Source organism: Plecotus auritus (assembly GCF_963455305.1).
Source record: "Plecotus auritus genome assembly, chromosome: 5".
Classification (NCBI taxonomy): Eukaryota; Metazoa; Chordata; class Mammalia; order Chiroptera; family Vespertilionidae; genus Plecotus; species Plecotus auritus.
In genome coordinates, this window is record NC_137776.1 from 46944573 (window position 1) to 46969307 (window position 24735).

General features: G+C 42.5%; 1 protein-coding gene across 4 annotated transcripts in view; it reads left to right on the plus strand.

Moving 5' to 3' along the window:
* SP3 (Sp3 transcription factor) overlaps nucleotides 1-24735 on the plus strand; it is a 90779-nt gene that overhangs the window by 10633 nt on the left and 55411 nt on the right. The window lies entirely within an intron of this gene.

Here is a 24735-nt window from a genome sequence, read left to right on the forward strand (position 1 = left end):
GCTCTGTGGATGTGGAAAGTCCTGAGTGGAGCCTGGAGGATGGATAGGTCAAAGGGAAAATGTTTATATATTGAGCCTCCCTGAGGAAGAAAACATCCATTTTCTTCCTGTGCTTTAACAGATATATTTATTGGTTTTACATCAAGCCTTGCAATTGAGTGTCTGGCAAAGATGGAGAAAATAAACAGGGCACATTGTCAACATCAACCTGACAATGTGCCCAATGGTCTGAAGTAGTTTTGCTTGAAGCAGGAAGTGTTCCTTCTCAGGCCAAATCACAATTAAGCCATGCTTTTCTCCTCCCCTCTCCCTCCTCCTCCCCCTCCCCTCTCCCTCTTCCTCCTCCCCCTCCCCTCTCCCTCCTCCTTCTCCTCCCATCCCCCTCCCCTTCCTCCCCCTCCTCTTCCCCTCCCCCTCTCCTCCCCCTCCTCCTCCTCCCCTCCCCCCTCCCCCTCCCCTCTCCCCCTCTCCTCTCCCTCCTCCTCCTCCTCCTCCCCTCCCCCCTCCTCCTCCCTCCCCTTCCTCCTTCTTTTTTTTCTTCATTTGATTAAAAAAAAAATTGGTTATTTAAGTTCTTTATTTCCCCTCTGAAAGGGCTCACAACACATTGCTAGATGTGCCCAGTGAGCATGGTAGGTTATGTAAATGCCTGGCATATTTTAATTTATTATCATTACTTTTAATACTTGGTTTAAAAAATCACTTGGTGGTTATATTTTTCTGTGCAAATAGATTGCTTAATAGAAGAAAAAGAAATAGAGCAACTGTTACTAAATGACCCAAAAGCAGAAGTTGAGTTCCTTCCTTTCACATGAATATTTAAAAGTGCTCCAGCCAAGCGCTCTGTGTTGGCAGCTCAGAATTGGGGAAGGCCTGAGCTGTGTGGCGCAAAGTCAGAAGTGAAGATATATGAGCTGCCAGAGGAAGGCGGGCAGGAGGGAGACACGTGGAGGTGGCGGTATTGGCTCTGACGGATGAATCCGTGAAGAGAGCCACTTAGTAGCCATGAACACCACTCACAAACTCAGTTAAAACATGTAACACACACTCACGTTATGGACTTTCTCGGTCACGCATTGTGTTTCAGGAATCTGAAAGCTTCCCACAGGAACTTTCTCTAAACTGGTTCTGTTCAAGACCAAATCCCTAGATTTGGGAGCCATTTGGAATTCGAACGTCTTGAAAATAAGCATCCGTGTTACAATTGCTTTCAATCTGGAAGAGAGGTTACATTTTAACAACATGCACTTAAACATGACTTGGGATCATTGGTTGGACAGATATCAAATTTATAGAACACATAATTCCCTGCCTCTCCCTTCTTCCCCCCTAAAAGCCAGAGTGTGGTACAAGTGGGAAGTAAAGGTGGCTGGGTGAGCGGTGAGACAGTGATGGTTTCTCTGGCCGAGGGAATTTTCATAACTTCACATACCACCGAATTAATGCTAAGACTTGCTGTTGGCTAGTTAATTATCTCCTGCAGATTTTGGTTTCTGTTTTGAGTCTTGATAAGGGAGTAGATGTTATTGTAGTTTTCAGAGAAAGAATGGCACTGCGGGGAGCTTTTTTATACCAACAGGGTTGTGGAGATAATATTTTAACACATTCTGCCTCAGAAAATTAAGTTTTCTGGTTGCTTTTGTTGTGAAAATGGAAGTGTAGAAAACATGTGTCTGATTAGCTTCATAAAGAGAGGACCTGTCTCCAAATTGGCTTATACCAGATAGAGGCTGATGCTTTATTTTTACCTTAAGTTTGATGTTCTAAGACAGACTTTAAATTTAAGTGTTCTAATTAAGGGACAACACAGACAGTTATGTCCTGCTGGTCTCTGATCAGTGCCACAATCTCAGTGAGGCCTACTCTAGCTTAATTAAAATTGTGATACTGCTCCCACTCCCTACACTCCTTATTTTCCCATAACACTTACCACTTTCCAACCTACTAATGTAGTTATTTGCTATATTTGTTATTATCTGCCTCCTTCTATTAGAAGGTAACCTTCACGAAGGCAGGATTGCCTGTGTTGGTCACAGATACGTTTTTAGTGGCATAAACAGTGCCTGGTATACAGTAGACAGCAAATACCTTGTTGAATGATTGAATGGGCATCTGTAGATCTGCACTTCCAAATCCTTTTCTGTTCACAGAGTACTACCAACATCTAAGAGGCCCCAGGTGCATTTTTTTTTTTCATTTTAATTTCTTTATTGGTTAAGGTATTTGTCCCCATCCCCCCATTACCTTCCCACCCCCACCCCCACTGCTGCCCTCACCCCCCTGTTGTCTGTGTCCACCGGTTAGGCTTATATGCATGCATACAAGTCCTTTGGTTGATCTCTCCCCCTTACCCCCACCCTCCCCTACCTTCCCTCTGAGGTTTGACAGTCTGACTGATGCTTCCCTGTCTTTGGATCTGTTTTTGATCATTAGTTTGTTGTTCATTATTTCCTATAGATGAGTGAGATTTTGTGGTATTTATCTTTCTTTGACTGGCTTATTTCACTTAGCATAATGCTCTCCAGTTCCATCCATGTTGTTACAAATGGTAAGAACTCCTTCTTTTTTACTGCAGCATAGTATTCCATTGTGTAGATGTGCCACAGTTTTTTAATCCACTCATCTGCTGATGGGCACTTAGGCTGTTTCCAAATCATAGCTCTGGTGAATTGTGCTGCTATGAACATAGGGGTGCATACATCCTTTCTGATTGGTGTTTCTAGCTTCTTGGGATATATTCCTAGAAGTGGTATTACTGGCTCAAATGGGAGTTCCATTTTTAGTTTTTTGAGGAAACTCCATACTGTTCTCTACAGTGGCTGCACCAGTCTGCATTCCCATCAGCAGTGCAGGAGGGTTCCTTTTTCTCTGCATCCTCGCCAACATTTGTCGTTTATTGATTCGTTGATGATAGCCATTCTGACAGGTGTGAGATGGTACCGCATTGTCGTTTTGATTTGCATCTCTTGGATAATTAGTGACTTTGAGCATGTTTTCATATGTCTCTTGGCCTTCCTTCTGTCTTCTTTCAAAAAGTTTCTATTTAGGTCCGTTGCTCATTTCTTGATTGGATTGTTTATCTTCCTTTTGTTGAGTTGTACGAGTTCCCTGTAGATGTTGGAGATTAAACCCTTATCAGTGATAACATTTGCAAATATGTTCTCCCATGTAGTGGTCTTTCTTGTTGTTTTGCTGATGGTTTCTTTTGCTGTGCAAAAGCTTTTTATTTTGCTGTAGTCCCATTTGTTTATGTTCTCTTTAGTTTCCATTGCCCTAGGAGCGGTATCGGTGAAGAAATTGCTTCGGCATATGTCTGAGATTTTGCTGCCTGTGGATTCCTCTAGTATTTTTATGGTTTCCCGTCTTATGTTTAAGTCCTTTATCCATTTTGAGTTTATTTTTGTGTATGGTGTAAGTTGGTGGTCTAGTTTCATTTTTTTTGCATGTATCTGTCCAATTTTCCCAACACTCAGGTTGCATTTCTTTCTTTTTTTTTTTTTAATGTATTTTATTGATTTTTTTACAGGGAGAAAGGGAGAGGGTTAGAGAGTCAGAAACATCGATGAGAGAGAAACATCGATTCAGCTGCCTCCTGCACATCCCCCACTGGGGATGTGCCCGCAACCAAGGTACATGCCCTCGACCGGAATCAAACCCGGGACCCTTGAGTCTACAGGCCGACGCTCTATCCACTGAGCCAAACTGGCCAGGGCCAGGTTGCTTTTCTTAAAGGCAAAACCCCTATGGGTGTATGTGATCAAAGTATAGTAGAGAACTGAAGTTGGGCACACACGGGAGCTTCAGTAGCTCTTTAAGCATTTATTAGGAGCAGCTAAGTGCCAACTCTGTACAGAACTTAGAGGGAAAGCTCTCCCAGTTCCTAGGAAGTCAAGGCAGCAGATCTTGGCGAAGCCTCCATTTCTGTGTCTCCAGTGCTGAACCTCCTGTGAGGGTCCCTCAAAAGGAGAAGACCTGACCTTGTTCTCAACAAGTTGGCCCTCTGGCTGGGGAAGTTTCTATAGCAATGGGTACCTATGGTTCATGACTCTTATTAGCAAGAGGGTCCACCTAAGTTTGACAAAGGAACTGATTTAAAACAAAACAAAAAAAAACAAAAACAACACCTCAAGTCAATGAAGATCATTAAAAGCACTTACAGACCAGTAGCCAATTCCTTTGACCTGGTGACCAAAGATTTTAAAAAGTAACTCTTTGTGCAATGAAGCTGTGCTGGATAGTTTCAAAATAGCTCCCCATCTGAGTGTGCTGTGGATGAAGAGAGTTTGTATGTTTCCTTACTGTCTTCTACTTGTAAACAATTCAGTCAAGGTAGGATGCCTAACTCTCTTGTCTGTTTAATTGAGACACAGGTGTGTGCCTGGCTCTTCCTCTAGCTCACACTCACCCCCCTCACAGCGTGTTCCCCAGTGTTCTCACATGAGTCTGCTGGTCTCCCTGTCTCTGGTCCCTCCACCTCCAGCCCCTCCTGCTCACTAGGTCAGATTAATCCTTCTAAATTATGGCTTTTGCCTTGTTGGGCCCCTCTTTAGGGATTTATTTTATGACAATGCATAGAACTAAGTCTGAATTTCTCACCCTAGAATGTTAGCCCCCCATTAAGTTGTTCCATCTGGTTGAGGTAAGCTCATATCCTACGCTGTGCTCCGATCTGGTCTCTTTGCTCTTCTCTCCTCTTCCACGTTCTCATTTTCCCTTTCCCAGCTCTTGCTCTCCATCCTTATACCCTCCTCCTTGCCTTTGTTTGTACAGTTTCTCATTCATTCATTAAGTTGGTATTGAGCTTCTGTCCTATACAGTTGACCCTTGAATAACATACCAGTGCTCCATGCAGTAAAAAATCCATGTGTAACTTTTGACTCTCTCCCAACTTAACTACTAATAGCTTGCTGTTGACCTGAAAGAAGCCTTCTGACAACATAAACAGTTGATGAACACTTACTTAGTATGTTATAAGTATTATATACTGTATTCTTATAATAAAGTAAGCTAGAGAAAAGAAAATGTTATTAAGAAAATCATAAGGAAAGAAAATACATTGACAGTATTGTATGTACTTATGTATGAAAAAATGTGCATATACGTGCACCTGTGCAGTTCGAATCTGTGTTGCTCAAGGGCCAACTGCACTAGGCAGTGTTTTAAGCCAGAGGGACATGAACTCAGTTATTTGGAACATGCCCTCTCACCTTCGCCTCAATCCAAGGCAGTCCAAACCATACACTGCCCACAGGTCCAGTTCACCCCCACCTTCCTGAAGGTTTCCCAGCTGACTCCCAGGACGATGGAAGGCAGCTGAGCACAGTGGTAAAAAGCAAAGGCTTGGGAATCAGATGAATCTGGGTTGAAATTTTTGCTCTGGATTGTTAAGTTACTCAGCCTTTCTAAGCCTCCTATTACCTCCTCTATAAAACGGGGATCATGGTACCTCATGGGTTTATTGTGAGGATAAAGAGAGGTAATAGTCAATGGTGATGTTGCTATTATTATCTTTTCCTACTCTGAAACCATATAGCAGGTCAACGATGCCTAGTCACTTAAGAAGTTGAATATTGCTTGTAATGCTTTTGTGTGTTTCATGACACGCCTTCCTCACTCAGCGAGACTTAGATGTGTAGTGAATGGATGTGCAGGAAGAGGATATGTGGTTGTCTTATTGTCTCTCTCCTATTGGATCCCCAGTGCCTCCGGGACGCAGGCCTCCAGCTGTCCTTTCTAAACCAACTCCTGTCAAGGTGAACCCTTCCTATGGACTGAAAACCACCACGATAGAAAGGGAGATAGGGCAGCCTGACCAGGGGCTAATGAGACGGGGCAGCTTCTACAAACTGGGCAATGCCTGGATTTCCAGCTAGTGCTAAGTGGCTATAGCAAAGTATGAGCCATGGCTTCTATTTGGTCTGTCAGAGATGAAATTAAAAGTAAATTTGAAGTTTCACAACATAGTTCTCTCTATTACGGGTGCTGCTGTGCATTAAAGTCGTCTGTGTGGGGCTCATTGGGATGGGCAGAGATTCAATCATTGCTAATGGCTTAAGGAAATGGGGTGGTGAGAATTAGGGTCATCCATCCCAATTGGGGCAAGAAGAGAACCAGGAAATGTGTTTTTCAATCTTGACATCTTGCCAGCTGGAGCTAGAGGGAAATGTTTTTTTGAACTCATTGAGCAGCCTATTCACAAAGCATAGAGATAGCTGCATTCAATGAGGGTAGACATAATTTTTATGTGGTCTAGTTAAAGGCCTGCACCACCCACTCAGAGTTGTGCACAGCACCCCTTTGGGACCCTGGGAACTACACCACTCCACTAGGTGGAAGCCACAGCGAATGCCATGAAATATGGTTTTATGCAGTGAGGCTATTTACATATCCCCAGGAACAGTTTGGAATATTATAAGAAAAATACAATATAGCAGATGTGGCCATCAAATCTTGCATATTTAGCTATCAATAGATAACTGAGATATTATTTACTAGGTATATTTAGGTGTGGTATCTGGTATTGAATGTCTATTGACATTAAGTAGCCTTAAAAAGAATGAACCATCTACACAGGTTAAAAATCAACTTTATAGTTTCCAAAAACATAATCTCTTCTGGTTCTTAGGACAGCCCTGGGACAAGGGCAGGGTAGATAATTATCACACTTTACAGGTGAAGAAAGAGAGAGGCTAAATGACTTGCCCAAGGTCACAAAACCTCCATGCAGAACCAGGATAAGAATCCTAGTAGCCATAATTATTTTTATTATTATCATGATAATTACCATATTAACTCCCTGACACACTTCTCTGATTTTTCTGCTCTTCTGTCCCATACACAGAAACTTCTAGGATGCATGTACCCCTGAGCTGCTCCCATCCACCCTGGGCTGGGGAGTAGGGTGTCCCTGACTGGATCCTTAACTTTCACAGGAGCAGAGGGGGCCTGCCAGCCTGGCCTGGCCTGGCCTGCCTGGCCCATTTTCTAGTTTTGCCTGGAGCTCAGTAGAGAGGGTTGGTTAGAACTGGAGCCCTTTTTTTACATTTCATGTTTTTCTGGTTCCTAAAGATGAAACAGGGAGAGAAACCCCTGCAGCAGGACTGTTTCAGGCAGGGTGTTCCCTGCCAGTCCCTGCTGTTGGAGGATCTACCTTTGGGCATTCCTATCTCCCCTCCGTGGTATGTGATCACTCTGACAAGGTTTAAAGATAAAGCACATTCATTGTCCAGGTCTGACTACTGGATTAGAATGTAAATACCGTAGGTTACTGTAGGTTTTCATTTCATTTAAAACACTATTCTTGAAGTTGGAAGGCACATGTGTGTATTAATATTATGCTGACTCTTTAAGAAGGGACTGTCCCCAGTCCCTGAGGAGTTGGGTCTGGCTGGATGGCTTGCATGTGGCTGACACATACTGGTTTGTTGCCGGGGCACAGCTCAAGCTGAGGCTCTGGTGGATTATTAGCTGAAAGACAGATTATTTACTCTCATTTGGTCTTTGCTTGAATTTCTCTTGAAAAAATAAAAAAAGGAACACACCCCAAATTCCAAGGAAGCAGACTTCACTAAGTTGGAAGCACCAAGGCTGAGTGAAGAGGGAGGGTTTTTCGTTAAACGAGAAAGTGTAAAACGCTTGCTCCTTCGGAGCGGGAACCCACCCATGCGGCTCCTCTGCATGAGTCCTGCGGCCCGGCCCATGCTCACAAGTCAGAACCGTGCCAGGGGAAACCCAGAAACATTAGCAACTCTGCCCAGAGAATGCAAAATAGTCACATGCTCTCTCTGCGTCCCTTCACACACCGCCTGGAGACAGGGGACTCCGAAGGCTGCGGGGGAGGGCAGGGCTTTGAAAGTCTCTTTAATAGTCTGCAAGAACATGCTTTCCCACGTAAACTCGGAGACATCTGGGGAGAGAGAGATTGGAAGAAAGATGGGTGGAGGCAGGGAGACCTTTCCTGCAGAAAATAAGCCAAGAGCTCAACAGCAGCGGCAAGCGTGCCAGAGGAAGGCAGGCAGATGGCCAAGAACCTCTGAGCAAGAGCTGAGCAGCAGGCAGGCCCCTCTCCCAGCAGTCACGGGCCTAGAAGAGTTAGATGGTGACCACAAGTTGCCTAAGCAACCAGGGGGTGTTGGAAACCCCTGTGGGTTGGCTAGAACTCTGGCTCCAAGGAAGGGCCTCCCCCTTCTTTCCAAACTGCGGGATAAGCAGCTGGGGGTTTGAAGGGACTGTGGAAGGTTGCAGCTTCAGGAGCCCCTCCCCCCTCCCACCAGTGGAGTCCTTGGCAGCCGCTGTGAGTCTCTCCACCACAATCTGCATGTACAGTCATCCTTGTTACTGTTGCCTAACCCTTCAGTAGAGATGTAACTGAACTTTTAAATTGTCCTTTGCTGGCTGAGAATCGTCTGCATCTCCCCAGAGTCTGCATCACAGTTCCCAAGTCTCTAGTGTCCTCCACCACGTAGTCTTTCCCTTCTCCCATCCCAGCAAGAAAGAAACTGGACATCATGATGCTTAAAGTATCTCACCCACCAAGTCCTAGGAGGACTAGGCCCTCGGGAGTGAAGGTGGTCTCCTGTCCACAAGCTGTGTGCCATCACCCCCGGGGTGGGGGGGGTGGGGGCCGGGTAGAGGGCGAAGGGAGGGGGGCGGGGGGGAGAGGGTGTGACCATCAAGGCCAGCCTCCTGCATGCCTCGCACCACCTCTCTTTTCAACCGCCTTCCCTTCCAAAACTAAACTGTATTCCCTAGGCCACTGTACTCAACTTCCTGGCTCCCAGAAATCTTTGGTGTGAGAACAGGCAGAGGAATCTCCTGGGGAGCACTTGGGAGGAAGGGAGTAAGCTCAGGGTTGGATAACATCCACAAGCAGAATCTAAAGCAGGGGTTCTTAACCCTGCTGCACAATAGAATCATCTGAGAGCTGTTAAAAGAACTGTGATGCACAGGCCCTGAGATGCAGTTCAATGGGCCTGGACAAAAGTTCTTTTGTTTTTTGACAAAGGTATTTTTGGGAACCATTCCCAGGAGATTCTGAGATGCAACCAGGGTTGAGAACGACTGATGTAGAGGTGAGCTGCCTGAGCTACACAATGGGTCCCAACCTCATTTTCATTCCTCTGCAGGAAGCCGCTCAGCTTGTGCCTGTCAGCCAGCAGTGCTGGAGACCTCTTTCCTCCTCTCCTTATCCACCAACTTCACCCTCCAACCTGTTCTGAACTTGAGGGAGGTGGTCTTGGGTAAAAGGATCCCAGTTCTGTGGCACCATTGTAGTCAGCAGAGGAGAAATGCAACTTCAGAGCACTGGGAGCGGGGCGGGGGCGGGGGGGGGGGTGGTTGGTTGATTTTTTTCTTTACATCTAAAATAGAACCCAGAGGAGGGGTGGGGCCAAGACAAAAGGAGGGAAGAAACAGAAGTGAAACAGCAGCTGGAGGCATGAACGAAAATGAGAGAATCTAGGAAGATTAAACCCTCCTGCACACCTGTTCTGAGAGAATCTCAGAAGGCGGGGCTTTTGGCTCAAACAATTCAGATTGCAAGTGGCCTTCCTCCGAAATCTATCCCCAACCTGTGAATAGCTGTAGGTCTGGCAGCTGCTTTGGGACAGTTATTTCAATGTCCCAGAGGAAATATATTTTGGGGGTTAGTCCTTGCCAGAAATAAGAAGCTAAGGGAAAAGCAGAAACATCACAGAATTTCCAAGAGTATTTTGATAGCAATGCAAAACTTTGCGGAGGCTTAAAGAAAAATTAAAGTATGCTTTTACTTTAAGGATGCCTAGTGGACTGGCTTTGTATTTGGTTGGTAGATTAATTACATGATCCCGTGTCATCATCTGTGGAAGGGCCTGTAAAGACAGACATGTGGAAGTGCATTGTGGGTATGTGCATGCATGTGTATGCTTATTTATAAATTTTTACTTAGTGTTAGGATTAGTACATATGGAATAGGTAAGTATCCTTTCGGTTTTAAGGTAATACAGAACTTTTCCTATTTGGAAAATAAGGCAGATGACATCAGGTCTAAGTCTGATAGGAAAATGAAGCAGAGAAGACTTCAGTGAGTGACTTATACATCTCAAGAAAAAGTCATCTCAAATATGCCCCTGCTCATCGCTGGTCATCAGGACAGTACTAGCCCATTCCCATAACTCGGGGACCGTTTGTGGGCCTGCTGGGAAAAATGCATTTCTAATCAACTAATAAAGCCTGCTGTTCTCCTCCAATTCTTCCTCTACCAGCTCCTGCTCCCATTGCATTGTCGAGGAAAAGTCTCTTCTTACTAAGGTGTCCCAGTCTTAGTGGTTAAAGGACTCTGCTCCTCCCCAGGGGCCCAGCAATAGACTATTTTATGGGTTCTTAACTAATTACTTCAAGCTATTAGTTGTTGTTCTGTGATGTTTTGTTACAATGTGCTCATTGTCTCTACAGGCACCCAAGGGCTATGCTGAGCACAGTGTAATTTTAAAAATAAAACAAAATAATTATGCCCTGGAGGTCAGCAGATGTGGACTTTAGAATTACTACACTGTAAGAGCGTCCCTCAGTTCTGTGCGTACTCATAAGTGTCTGCCCATCAGTCAGCTTGTGGGGGTGGCAAATCTGTAGAGTCAGCTTGGGATCAAAGATACAAAAGTGGCAAAGCTTTGCTTATCTCAGCAAAGAAGGTCTTCATGCATCTTGGGACCAAGTAACAGGCATTTCCATGGTGGAAAATGAAAGTAGAGGCTCAGAAGGAACAGGTTTTCCCAGCAGTCCACAGTGTGGGCCCATTTGAAGGGCAAGCAGCTAATGATGATGCTTTTTTTTTTTTTTTTTTTAATGTTAGGGAGAGAGAGTTAGAAACATCGATGAGAGAGAAACATCGATCAGCTGCCTCCTGCACACTCCCCACTGGCATGTGCCTGCAACCAAGGTACATGCCCTTGACCGGAATCGAACCCGAGACCCTTGAGTCCGCAGGCCGACGCTCTATCCACTGAGCCAAACCGGTTAGGGCTAATGCTGATTCTTGTACCCAGCACTCAGCAGTTGAGGAAACAATGTTCGTCTGCTCCATAAAGTGGGTATTCAAAACCTCACCCCCGTGGCTCTTTCTTTTTAAACTTTTCCTTGATAAAGGAGAGAAATTTGTTTTTTGTTTAAAAAAGAAAAAGTATTTTTATTCATATGATTATACCTGTAGGAATTTGTTTTCTTTCTTTGAATTTTAGAAGATTGATGTTGCAACATATAAAACCCCCAAAGCAGAGTTTCAGGTTCATATTGTTACTAAATTTAAGATTGAGTTTAATTAAGAAAGTCTTCAAGTTGAATGTTTATTAATAAAGATAATCCAAATGTTACAGTGCTTTATAGTTTATAAAGAGTGTTCATATTTAATTTTCACAATGTAGAGAGGAAGATGAGGCAGATTTTATCTCCATTTTATGAGTGGAGAGGCCAAGGCTCAAAAAGTTAAGGCTCTCACTCCAAGTCATGAAACTGGTACGTGGAGAATCTAAGTCTTCTGATCCCAAACCCATGCTCTTTCTTAACTGTTGATTGATGAGGTGGTAAGGATTGTTGAAAACTGAAGAATCATATGGTTTCTTATTAAAGTTTTACATTTTGTGGGAGTTCTTTTTTTATTTTTAATTCTCACCCAGGGATATTTTTCTTCCATTGCTTTTTTTGTTTTTAGAGAGAGAAAGTGGAAGGGGCGGGGGAGAGAGAGAGAAACATCAATGTGAGAGAAACACATTGTTTTGTTTATTTGAATTTTAAAAGATTGATGTCGTGATATGTAAAACCCCCAAATGCACAGGCTGATACTCCAACCACTGAGCAACACTGGCCAGGGCTGTGGGAGTTCTTTAAGATGGTAAGCAAGCTTGAGTTTTCTGTGATTTCACTCTCTCTGTCCTAGATTCATCAGCCTTGTTGGCTCGGAAACTTGTGTTTCTAATCCCAATATTGAATAAGATCTAGAAAAATTCTCTTTTCCTCTTAGCGTAGTCCAGCCCAGCTGTGACAACATTGGACCCTTTCAAAATTGGCTCATCCTGGTAAACAGAAAACAATTATTTTAAAAAAACCTATATAAATGAGTTTTTAAATTCTAACTTTAGTCTGGCCTATAGCCACAGTAGCTTTCGGGACAGCCAGCTCCAGGTCCTATGCCCTATCCTGTTTGGGGTGAGAGAGAGGATGTGACACAACGTGCTCATACACCTCGCCTAGAGTGGATTTCAGGTCCAACGAGATACTCAGTTCGCCCTGGTATTATTTTCAAGTGTGAGCTCCCTGACCATGTGTCCTGCGGCACCTCTGCTCTGGAGCCACGTCTAGCTCTTTTGGCCTGTGAGAGCCCACAGGGTGTGTCACTTCTGCTACGATGGAAAAGCACTAGCCTGGGAGGAAGTGGCCAGGATAAGCCCAGGCCCCGCTGTGTGACGCTGGCAAAGCACTTTGCTTTTCTGAGTCTCAGTCTGGGAGGTGAGTGGACTAAACCAGATGATCTCATGTTTTCCCCAACCTCTGTCCTAGAAGTCTCTCTATATAGTCACAGACTCCAAAGGGCCAGAACCTAAGAAGATACGGGCTGAGGTGGTGGGGGAAATACCCTGGTTAACCCGTGCATGTGCACATGTGGGAGAAGTTCAGATTGGGCATAGGACCTGGAAATGCAGAGACCCAGCTTCTCCAAAGACTTGGGGAGCTGAAAACAAACTCATCTGGGGCCCAGGGATGGAAGAAACTGAGGCAAGCCAGATAATGACCTCCAGGAGTTCAGACCAAGAGAGGGTGCATAGCTACCCCAAGGACTGACAGATGATGCCCAGATGGGCTCTTTTTTGCTAGGATGTAAACTGCACCAGGGCAGGGATTTTTATTCTGTTTGGGAAGGGGTCCCTCATATCGGCACTCAATACGTGCTGTTGAACGACCAGTGAATACTTCAAACGTGTGATAAGCTAAATGAGCACTGTGAGGTTATCTAATTTATCTAACTGCATTCACCCTCAAATGACCCCTGTGTCCTAGGGCCAATCTCAGGGTAGTGGGGGCTCATTTAGAATCACTAGCTTAACTATTAGCCATGTAGCCAGTCACTCATTGGCTTGGCCTTTACTCCTACTATGCACGTTCCCTAGTTTGATCCTTGCCCATGGATGTTTGGTCTGACATTTGTGACCCTGTACGTCATCTGTTAATAAACATCCATCCCCAGGATAACCATAATGTAACCATTCAGTCATTAAGCTGAAATGGTCAGCAAGGTAATGCAATCCTCTAGAGACTCTGATTGTGGAGAACTAAGGGTGTGTTAATGTGTAAGTGAATATGCAAGTAAATATTAAACTGAGAAAAAAACAAAGAAAACGGGGAGAAAGCTGCCAGGTCTCCGTGCAGGGATAACCAGGGATATGCTCAGATCTGTTTAAAAACACTCTGCTTTGCCTGTGAAAAGCAGACTAAGTAAAATGATTCCATGAACATCATTTTACATGTAATAGTGCAGTCAGGGTTCTTTGGACTTGAGAAAAGCTTCACACAAACAGGAAACAAACCAGATAGGGCAATGGGGCTAGAAAAAAATCCTCGCAGCTCTTGCAAAACCTGCCTGGAGCCGACACCAGCGTTCCTCACGGGCGCCCGGCCCCGCCCTCTCAGCGCCGGGCTGTTTCTTGTTTGCACTCTCCTTCAGGCAGGTTCAGGCTGCTCTCTCTGGTTTATCTCCTCTTCAGAATTCAGTTCCAGAATCTGCTGATTTTGCTCTTCTGCTTAACTCCTACTAATACTAGTAGTTGTTTTTTAATAGTTTTCTTTTTCTTTTCTACCAACCTCTGTGTATTCAAGTCTGTGTCTTCTTAGGAAAGAGTTCCTCCTGGGTGTGCTGTCCCGGCACTGAACGCATTGGTTAGCGCCGGATGTTCCTCCCAAGAGGCATGCAGGTTTACAGGGTTTGGATTATATGTGATCTTTGCCCTCTAAGTGGTTTACGACCAAGTAAACAGATAAGACAGGTAAATATCGGATGATGTATAAAGAAGTAAATCAATGGACTACAACAACACAAATTATAAGGAATACATTTAAAACACACAGTTTGCAAAGAAATAGGGCTAGTTGCTGTTAGAAGGGAGATAAAAAGGTCTGGCAGATAGGGTGGATTTATGATTTGTTCATTCCTTCATCCAGTGATAACTAAGTAAATATGCTATGCTGGACATGGTAAGAAAGAACGTGAGCAGGACATAATTCCTTCTCTCCAAGCTCATAGTTTGCAGAAGAGACATGATGTGTGTACACATATCTAAAATACAAGGTATAAAGTGTTGTGTTACGAGAGACACACAAGGCTTAGGCAAGGGAACAATAATTTTTGGCTGAGGAGGAGGTGGGAGCATTTGTGGTGGGCTTGAAGCACAGGTGGGATTTCATATTTTCACATAACCATTGTTTTAGCAGGTCACTGATGCCATGAGGTAAATATGTCACATTAACTGAAAAAGCAGTAGTATTTTTCTGGCTTTGCCCCATGTCTACCATAGTGGCTTTCTCAGAATCTTACAAAATCTGCTTACCCCAATATTATTTTTGGCAGTTGCTAGTTCTTAACTTTTGAGGATCACATCCTCTTTTCAGGATCTGAGAAACTTATAGGACCTATTTCCAGAAAAATAAATATACACACAGTAAGTTGCATGCAGTTTTCAGAAGTAGCCTATTCTTGGACCCCCAGGATTCACGGTACCTAGTTGTTGTTTTTAAAATATATTTTTTGTTGATTTCAGAGAGGAAGGGAGGAGGAAAGAGATAGAAACATCAATGATGAGAGATAATCACCGATCGGCTGCTTCCCACCCGCCCCCCACTGGGGATTGAACCTACAACCTGGGCATGTGGACTCAGAATCGAACCTGGGACCCTTCAGTTCACAGGCTGACGCTCTATCCTCTGAGCCAAACCAGCTAGGGCAAATGGTACCTAGTTTAAGAATTCCTGATGCAAACAGCCCCTGAAATGCAGAAGCCATTGGTGTTCAGAACTACATAACAGGCCACACTGCCAGAGCCTGGGGACTCTCACGTACAGAAGCCACCCTCTGTGCTCTGTCTGGAGTCCCCTGTGTCCCCAGAGCAGGCTGATCTGCATAACTCTGAAGGCCAGTTTTGGTGCCAAAGTAGTACTCCTTGGTAGTGTGCACCACACACACACACACACACACACACACACACACACACACACACACACAGAATGGGGGATACATTTGTACATAGTGTACATATTTTTTAAGTTTCCCTGGCGATTCGGGTATCTGTGATGCGTCCCCTGACACTCACTGCCTTAGGATGTTATTTCCTATGTGCCTCCCGAATTGCTCGTGCTGAGAGGCTCCTGGCAAGCCCGTCAGACATGCCCAGACGAATCTGAATCCTGGCTCTGAGCCCAGCTTAGGCTCAGGCTGGGACATCTCTCCACCCGCCTTCCATGCCGAATTAATATTGAAGCTGGATGGCAAAATAAGGCCACCAACAAGGAAACTCTATAAAGCAGGCAGTTTACAAGTGTTCAAGAAAGTATTTCTATACACAGCTTTATTGAGTAAGTGCCAGGTTGGCGCCTTTTAGAATCAGGGATGTGACCTGGGATTGTTGCCTGAAAGTTGAGTTGTTCTTTTTTTTTTTTTTTTTTTTAGAGTGAGTGGAAGCGGGGGTGGAGAGAGAGAGAAAGATTGATGTGAGAGAGACACATTGACTTGTTGTCTCCCGCATACACCCCGACTGGGGCCGAGGATTGAACCTGCAACCTAGGTACGTGCCCTTGACCGGAAATGGAACCTGTGAACCTTTGTTCTTCAGTCGGACGCTGTAACCACTGAGCCAAACCGGCGAGGGCAAAGTTGTGTTATTCTCATCTGCAGCTTCAGAATTAGACCAACTTCTGGGAGTAGTGGTTGGGATGAACCACATCCCTTTTCTGATTTTGTATACCATTTAACAGCAGTGTGGTTTCTTGCTCAGGACCAAGACTGGTTTACCCACAGGGCAGAGTAAGTACTTGCTTAAGGTACCAATAGCACCCCCTCCCAGTCCCCACGCCCACTTTATCAAGGCCATATGGGTTCTTGTCTCCCTCCAGCCCCCCTCCTCAACAGAAAAGGGCAAATCAGGCAGAACTGCAGCTACCCTTCTATTTCTAGAAGGCAATCTGCATCTCGGAAGACTTGAGGACAAACACCTAGTTTACAGACCTCAGTACTTGCCAATAATTATTCTATTTCTAACAGCTACTCACAAATACTCACTGTACCTGGGGATTGGGTCAGGCACTTCAGAAAGGAACCATTTGTGCCCTCGCCGGCTTGGCTCAGTGGATGGAGCATCGGCCTGCGGACTGAAGGGTCCCAGGTTCGATTCCGGCCAAGGGCACATGCCTGGGTTGCGGGCTTGATCCCCAGTAGGGGGCGTACAGGAGGCAGCCGATCCATGATTCTCCCTCATCATTGGTGTTTCTATCTCTCCTCCCTTCCTCTCTGAAATCAATAAAGAAATATATTTAAAAAAAAAAAAAAAAGAAAAAGAAAGGAACCATTTGTGATGAGGTTGTGGCAGGGAGTATTCCGGGGGATGTGTGTGGAGGAGCCTGCGGGAGGTCCCTGGATTCAAGACACAAAGCGCCTGTTTCCTATCTGTGAACCAGGCCTTGTGCTTGCCTTAAGGTTTACTCTTTCTTTTCTTGTTTGTTTTTGGCTTAAATTTAATGTAAAACTTTTGCTATCATAAAAAAAGAGAAAGAAGAAGGCTTTTAAATCTTTGTGGTTTTAGCAATTTTCAGTCCTGACACTTGTACTGAAATTGTCACGATGTTAGACGTCCTAAAAGGAGGCGAGGAGAAGGGGAAACAGGAAGAGAACGCCTGGCCTCCCTGGGTCTGACTTCAGAACCCAGGCTCTCTTCTCTGTTCCGGGGGAGCCAGGAGCCCCAGGGAAGGCCTTGGAGGCAGGAGCGCACTCACAGTGGGGCTGGGGATCCCTACTGGTTTTGTGGGGGGTTTTTTTCCCTCTCAATCCAGAGAAAAAATATAATTGCCCAAATAAAAATACTGGGGACATAGGACCTTACATTTCCCCATAGAAGAAATACAAATGTTCATTTTACATATGAAGAGGCACCCAACTTTAGTGTTGGTTAGGGGAAAACAAATTACAATGCCAATGCATTTTTCTCTCATATTTGAAAACAGCTGATTCTGAGATTTGGGAGCTGAATTGTCTTAAAAGATGCGCTCCCCCCCTGCCTTTTTTTTCCCCTGAGAGTTTTACTATCTTTGGAATTTATTTCCTTGGAGGTTGGGTGGCAGCCTGGATTTGGCAGCTTCCAGGGCAGTGTGCTTTTGAATCTGCTTTCCTTTCTGTTTTCCCTCCTAAAGCTTAGGACTGAGGACTCCGGGCACTGCTCATTAGGAAGGGAACCTGTCAACTTGTGCTGGAACTGCTGGGCTGCAGGGCTCCTGGACTCAGCTGGGAGCTGCGCCAACAGGAACAACCAGGGTTCAGGACTGAGCTCAATATTCAAATGAAATCAAAACCAAACAGAAAACCAAAAGCAGCTACCAAAGGCAGAAAAACCAGTAAGAATGATTCACACCTCTGAATATCAAAATATCATTAAAAGGCAAATGAAAAATTGGGGGAAATAATTTGAAGTATGTATGAGAGTAATGCGCACTTTCAAATCAATAAGAAAATAAAGAATGCCTCAATAGAAAACTGGATAAAGGGAATAAACAGGTAGTGCACAGTATAAGAAGTACAGGTGGCACTAGTCATACAAACATGCTCACCATCACTAGTAATAAAAAAATGTAACTTAAGACAAAAAAAGTATTTTTATTAGGAAATTGATAAATAAAAATAATAAATGAGTGGGTGAGTATGTGGAGAAATGGGTGCTCCCACAAATTGCTAGTGAGTGAAATTTGTAAAATTCCTCTGGAAGGCAATTTGGCAGTGCATATCAGAAGCCTTAAGATTGTGTATACTGTTTGATAAGCAAGCTCACTTAAAGAAATTTAACCTTGGGAAATTATCATGGATCTGTGTAAATATTTAGCTACAGTACATTAAATAATACATCTATACTATGAAATATTAGGCAGGTATTAAAAATGATGTCATGGGTGTTTAATTATATAAAAAGATATTCATGATATGTCAAATTTTAAAAGTTAGTTAAAATTAGCATATAACAGTATAATCCAATTTTTATAAAAGAAAATGTGATGGATAGAGAAAAGACTAAAAGAATATAAGACAGTTATAACCAATGGTTTTTCTAGAGTGGAGGAATTACAGCTAATTTAATTGTCTTTCTTATTATTATCTCTATTTTCTAAATTTTCTACAAAGAATATTTTCTTTTCAAAACTAGAAAAATAAACCTCATAATTTTATTTATTTAGCCAAATAGTGGAATATTTTCACCCTTAGAGGATGGTACCAGTGGAGAAGCTTTATGGCTTCAGAGGTAACTTGGGCAATGAGCTCTATCATTTTCAATGTTTAAATAAGAAGTTTTTTACTATTTGTAATACCTTAAACAATAAATTTTTTTTAAAAATAAGTTTTTGGATAGGAAGCAATTTGATTTTGCCCTTTGTGGACTCGAATGCGAAAAATTTACTGTGACTCTTGGACAAGTGATTTAACCTCCTTTTAAAATTAAAATGATATTCTGAGGAATTTAAAGTCCACAATGGCTAATGTAAACATGAAAATAAGTACGGACATTTACAGGGTGTAAAAATAACTTAGGGCCCCAAAGCCCATAACACCAGTCTAAACATGAGAAAAGACTCAAACACAAATTGAGGAACATTCTACAAAATCCTATATAATAAAGAGCTAATATACTAATTAGACCGAACAGCAGAATGACTGTCCGGATGACCTTCCAGATGACCTTCCGGACGACCATCCGGACGAAGCCAGGGCTGCAAGGGCCGAGCCCCTTGCACGTATTTCGTGCATCGGGCCTCTAGTACTTTATAATGACTCCTTATAAGAGTCATGGTCATTAGAAGCAAGAAAAGACTGAGAAACTATCACAAGCCAGAGGACACTGAAACCCATCGACTCCCAATGGGGTATCCTGACTTAGATCCTGGAACAGAAGGACATTAGTGAAAAAAAGTGGTGAAATCCAAATAAAGTCTGGCGTTTAGTTGACAGTAACATGCCACATTGGTTGAGTTCTTAGTTTTGATTAATGTAACATGGTAATGTAGGATGTTAACATTGTAGGATGACTAATCATCCTAGTTTGCCTGGGAGACGGGTTTCTTGGCATGTGGGACTTTGGTGCTAAAACCAGGACAGTCCCTGGAAAACTGGGATGATTGTTTAACCCACGTTAGGAAGAACTGGGTTAGAGGTATACTAACTAGTATGGGAGCTCTGTTATCTTTATAACCTTTTTTTGTAAGTCTAAAAGTATTTAAAAATAAAGTTTGTTAAAAAATAACAAAATAAATTAAAAACAAAACACAATAAATTAGGGACAACTGACTAATAGTGGGTAATAGACTAAAGAAGTTAAATATCCATCTAGTCAATGAATGTACTGAAGTCCTACTATGTGGTCAGTTTTCCACTGGTTCCTGCATTCAAGTGGACAAAGCAAATATATCCAAATATGCACTGCCCTTCTTTCTATTATCTTGCTGTTATGTTTTCAGAGATCTGTGTTTGTGGGGAACCCTGTGGGGTTATTAATTTGTCCTTTCTATGCATTCACTTTTAACATACATTAAATATCTTATAAAGTTTGTACTTTTCTCCATTCCACTGCTTTATCTGTGGATTTTACCTTCAAAAGATTCTTTTCTAAGCCCTACTTGTATGCTCTGATCTCCTCAAAAGTTTCTTTGATTAAACTCTGTTCAATTCTACTATGTACAGTCCGTATGCTATTCTTAGTCTTTCACTCTCAGTATTGTACGAGATTTTTAAAATCAAGATTCTCTCTTTACTTTTTTCTCCCATTTAAAAAGTAAGCTATTAGCCCAGCTGGTGTGGCTCAGTGGTTGAGTGTTGACCTATGAACCAAGAGGTCATGGTTCAATTCCTGGTCAGGGCACATGCCTAGGTTAAGGGCTCAATCACCAATGTGGGGCATACAGGAGGCAGCCAATCAATGATTCTCTCTCATCATTGATTTTTTTTCTCTCTGTCCCTCTCCCTTTCTCTCTGAAATCAATTTAAAAAATATATAAAATATTTATTTAAAAAAAGTAAGCTATAATTTACATATGGTAAAACTTGCCTTTTTATGTATCATTCTATGAATTTTTTATTACTCTACTAGATTTGACTGTTGTAATTCAAATATTTTCTTTTTCATTCTTAGTAGATTTTGAATTAATCAATAATGACAAAGTTGACTTTATCTTTGACTATGTCTATATCAGTTATAATAAATAAAATCCATATTAAATTATTGCCCATTCCCTAAATATCCCTTTTCACCTGAGTACAAAATGTAGACTTATTAAGATTAACTTCAATGGATGACAGGATATTATAAATTTTGTAGAAAATCAATTATTGGAAGTGCCAGAAAGTTATGATTTAATTTAAAGAGCCGTCATGGACTCACATCTTATCTGCCTCAGTGTTGTGAAATAGCCTCGGTCCTAATGACAAATATTAGCTGAGGGAAGCCATGAACCAATTACTTGGGATAAAGCACCATGAAAGGAATACCATATAAACAACTAATCTAGAAGTTAGAGAAGTATGGTATAGGGATGAACCACTTAAGTAGATTAAACATTGACTTTGATATCAAAGTGTGGCATAGTTTGGAATGGAGTGGATTACAAAGCTCCAGGGATCAATATTAGGACCAATTTTATATGTCAGTGACTTAGAAGAAGGAACATTCAGTAAGCTACTATACAAAACCAGACGGAGGGACAGTCAATACAAAGAAGGAATGAAATGACTAGAGTAGACTAGGAGCATAAGCAGATAAGTGGTTTATTCAATTCAGCGTGGAGGAAATATGAAGTAGAAAGATTATCTTACCGTAATATGAAATCAGAATGTTCAAAATAGAGTAAAAACTTAAGAGATGAGTAAATAAGCATACTAGAAATAAATTAAAATAATTCAAATGGGATATTGACCATAGCATTTAAATATTAACTTAAGTAATAATTTTAAATTTAAAAATTAAGTCTATTTTTTTAATATACTAGACTAAGAAAATAATTCACTGGAATACATATAATAGGAGAAAAAATAATAACACACTGTCAAGGATGATAGAACCCTTAAATTATGGGTAGTTTATCAATACCAGGAATATTTTAAATTAGGTGATAGGATCACCCAATTTATATCTTATTAAGCTTTATAACTTACATATATATTATACATAATTTATATAGCAAATGGCTTATAATAAAAACATTTAAATATTTCCTTATAAGGTTTTGATAATTTGTCAGTTGATGAATACTAGATTTCTGGCCCTTTTATAATTAACAGGTCATACTATCAGCAGTTTCTCCATTAAAATAAGAAGTCTGAAACTTCAATCCTAACAGAATCCAAATTTGTGGCTTAATGAAATCAATGAGTTAATTCAATAGATATTTGTTGATTATATTCTATTTGCTCATATAGAACTCTTGTTAAACAATATGTCTCCCTTGATAAAGCATAGAAATCTAACATTCTCCTTTAATACTTGAAAGTCAACTAAGTTAATGTGATAGCTTTAAAAAAATGTCCTAGTGGGACAAATGAAGAACTGTTTTGTTTGCAAACCATACTGCTCTCCTTCCTTGAGAATGGCTTGTGAACGCCAGAAGGGTGAGGGGTGCTTGTGCACAAAATGCTAATGATTAAAACAGTGGTGACAATGCTGTCATGAATTATAAGGGTAACGGAAAGCTAAAGGCAAGGCAGTTATTAATTGCTGGAAGCAATGGCTTTATGGAAAGAGGTTAAGACTTGAATTGAAGCTTGAAGGCTTGTTAGAATTTGCATGAGCCCTGGGGTGGGGGGTAGGGAAGGACAATGCTGGCGGCAGGGTGAGTTAACTGCTCAGAGATAAGAATGATTAAATATAGGGCAGTGAGGAGTTGCGAGAGAGGGACCCTTGCGTATAGTAAATCATGGGCATCACTAACGTTTTTTGAGCAGTAGGGGAAGATTCATTTGGTGGCAGATGCAGAATGGAAAGGGGCAGGAAAGTCTGGAGTACCCTAACACTGCAGAAGTCCAGCCAGGGCTAGCATGCTTTGATCTCTTTCGGGAGCTGACTGATCCTCAGTGGTTTCTGAATTCCGAGAGCACCTTTTAACGCATCTAGAGTACTTTAGACTTTATTTATCTTCTATAATATCTGATTTTGTTTATGTTTCTAGTTTGTTTCTTAATTGGTTTATCTGCTTCTAGTGGGTAGGGGCCATGCAATATCTTGCCGAATGGGGTGCAATACATTTTGTGGTTTCAATGAACGGGTAGCTGAGAGAGATTCTGCAGGAAAACTTGTTAGCACCTGGCAAATGGCTGCCAATGGGGGAAGAAGGAGAGAAATGTGTGAAAGGTAACTTCACCTTTGGGCCCCTGAGAAAACAATGAGGACATTGTTGTCAGAGACAAGAATGTCCTAAGGGAGAGGGGAGCTGGTCTGTAGAAAAAGTTATGTGTTTAACTTTGAACATTCTTAGTTTGAAGTAAAAGTGAGACATTCAAGAGGAATTTACAGTGCTTGAGGATATGGAACTGGAACTCGTGTGACAACTAAAGATAAGATTTGGGACTGATTTTAGAGGCAGGGCTGGAGTTTCGGGGATGGTTGAGCTTCCAGGGGATGAATTTGTAAAGAAAAGCTTGGGGAATCAAAAACTGAATCTGGAGTAATGTTCATATTTAGGGCCTGGAAGAAGCAAAAGAAACCTTAAAGCTGCAGTGTCCATTTAGGTGGCCACTGGCTACTTGTGGCCATTTATATTTAAACTAGAGGCCCGGTGCACGAAATTCATGCATGGAGGGGAGGGGGAGTCCCTCAGCCTGGCCTGCATCCTCTCGCAATCCAGGACCTTTGGCTCCTAACCGGTCACCTGCCTGCCTGCCTGATCACCCCTAACCACTCTGCCTGCCTGCCTGATTGCCCCTAACTGCCTCTGCCTCGGCCCCCACCGCTGTGGCTTCGTACGGAAGAACATCCAGAATGACATCTGGAAGGTCGTTCGGCTGTCCGATCTAATTAGCATATTATGCTTTTATTATTATAGATTATTTAAAATTAAATAATTGAAAATTCAGTTCCTTGATCACACTAGCCACATTCCAAGTGCTCAAGAGTCACACTGGGTTAGTGGCTACTGTAATAACAGTGCAAATAAAGCATTTCCATCATCACAGATCGTTTCATTGGACAGCATTGCAAAGATACAGAGAAATACTCATTTTAGAAAAAAACAGAGAGCAGATGACCTTTCAAGAGAAGACAAGAGTTTTAAAGAGGCAATGTATACAGTATCAAATGCTGAGAAAAGCTGAAAAGGAATAAAAATGAGGGTGGGGGGATCCATGGATTTGGCAATAAGGAAATCATTAGAGACTATTAAGATAGCAATTTTGAGTAGCTTGGTAAGACAGAAATTGAGAGTAGCATTAAATTAGGCAGGCAGTAGGCAGCAAGTTATTGAGACCTTGGACAAAGAAAGGAAAGAAATAAGACTATAAAGAAAAATTTGGATGGTTTTTGAAGATGGAGAGACTTGCTCCTATTTGAAGAGAAATGGACAGAGGCCTATGAAGATGGTAAGGGCCCTGCCTAGGAAAAACTCCCTGTTTCTCTCTGTACTTGCACACTCGAATAATCAAAACACTTACCTTCTGGTCAACAACTGTGTGTGTTTTACTACATTAAACAATTCTCTGACACCAGCTGGGTCAATTCAATTTAGTTCTGACACTGTCTACCTGAATTAGTGTCAGCTCTCACAGGTTAAGGGCTCAGTCCTAGAAGTCTGTCTCCACTTCAGACACCAATCACAAGTCCTAGATTGTCACCAGTACTTTTGACCGACCAGCTATAAATTGGGGTTCCCACATTCCCTTCTTGGGTTGGATAATTTGCTAGAATGGCTCACAGAATTCAGGGAAATACGATTACCAATATACCATAAAGAATATAGATCAGGGATGGGGAACGTCAGGCCCGCAGACCGTGTAAGGCCTGGGAAATCATTTGGTCTGGCTTGGCCAAGTCATTAGGGGTGAGTTAATTAAATGTTTGACCAAATAGAGCAGGCTAATTTTAAAATTGATAATTTTGTATGGCCCTTGAATTATGTTATAAACAGCCAAACGGCCCTTGGCAGAAAAAAGGTTCCCCATCCCTGACATAGTTGAACAGCCAGATGAAGAGGTACATGGGGTGAGGTATGGGGAAGGAGTGCAGAGCACCCTCTCCAGCATACAAGCTTCCTAGCGCTTTCATGTGTTCAGTAACCTGGAAGCTTTCCAAACTTCGGGGAATTTTATGGAGACTCTACCATGTAAGCATGACTGATTAACTCTCTCTGGAGGAAGGGGGCCAGGGGGGAGGACGGGGACCGAAAGTTCCAAGTTTCCAGTCATGGCTTGGTCTTTCTAGTGACCAGCCCCCAAAGTTGCCTCATTAGGAAAAATGATGCTCCTATCATCCAGGAAATTCCAAGGGA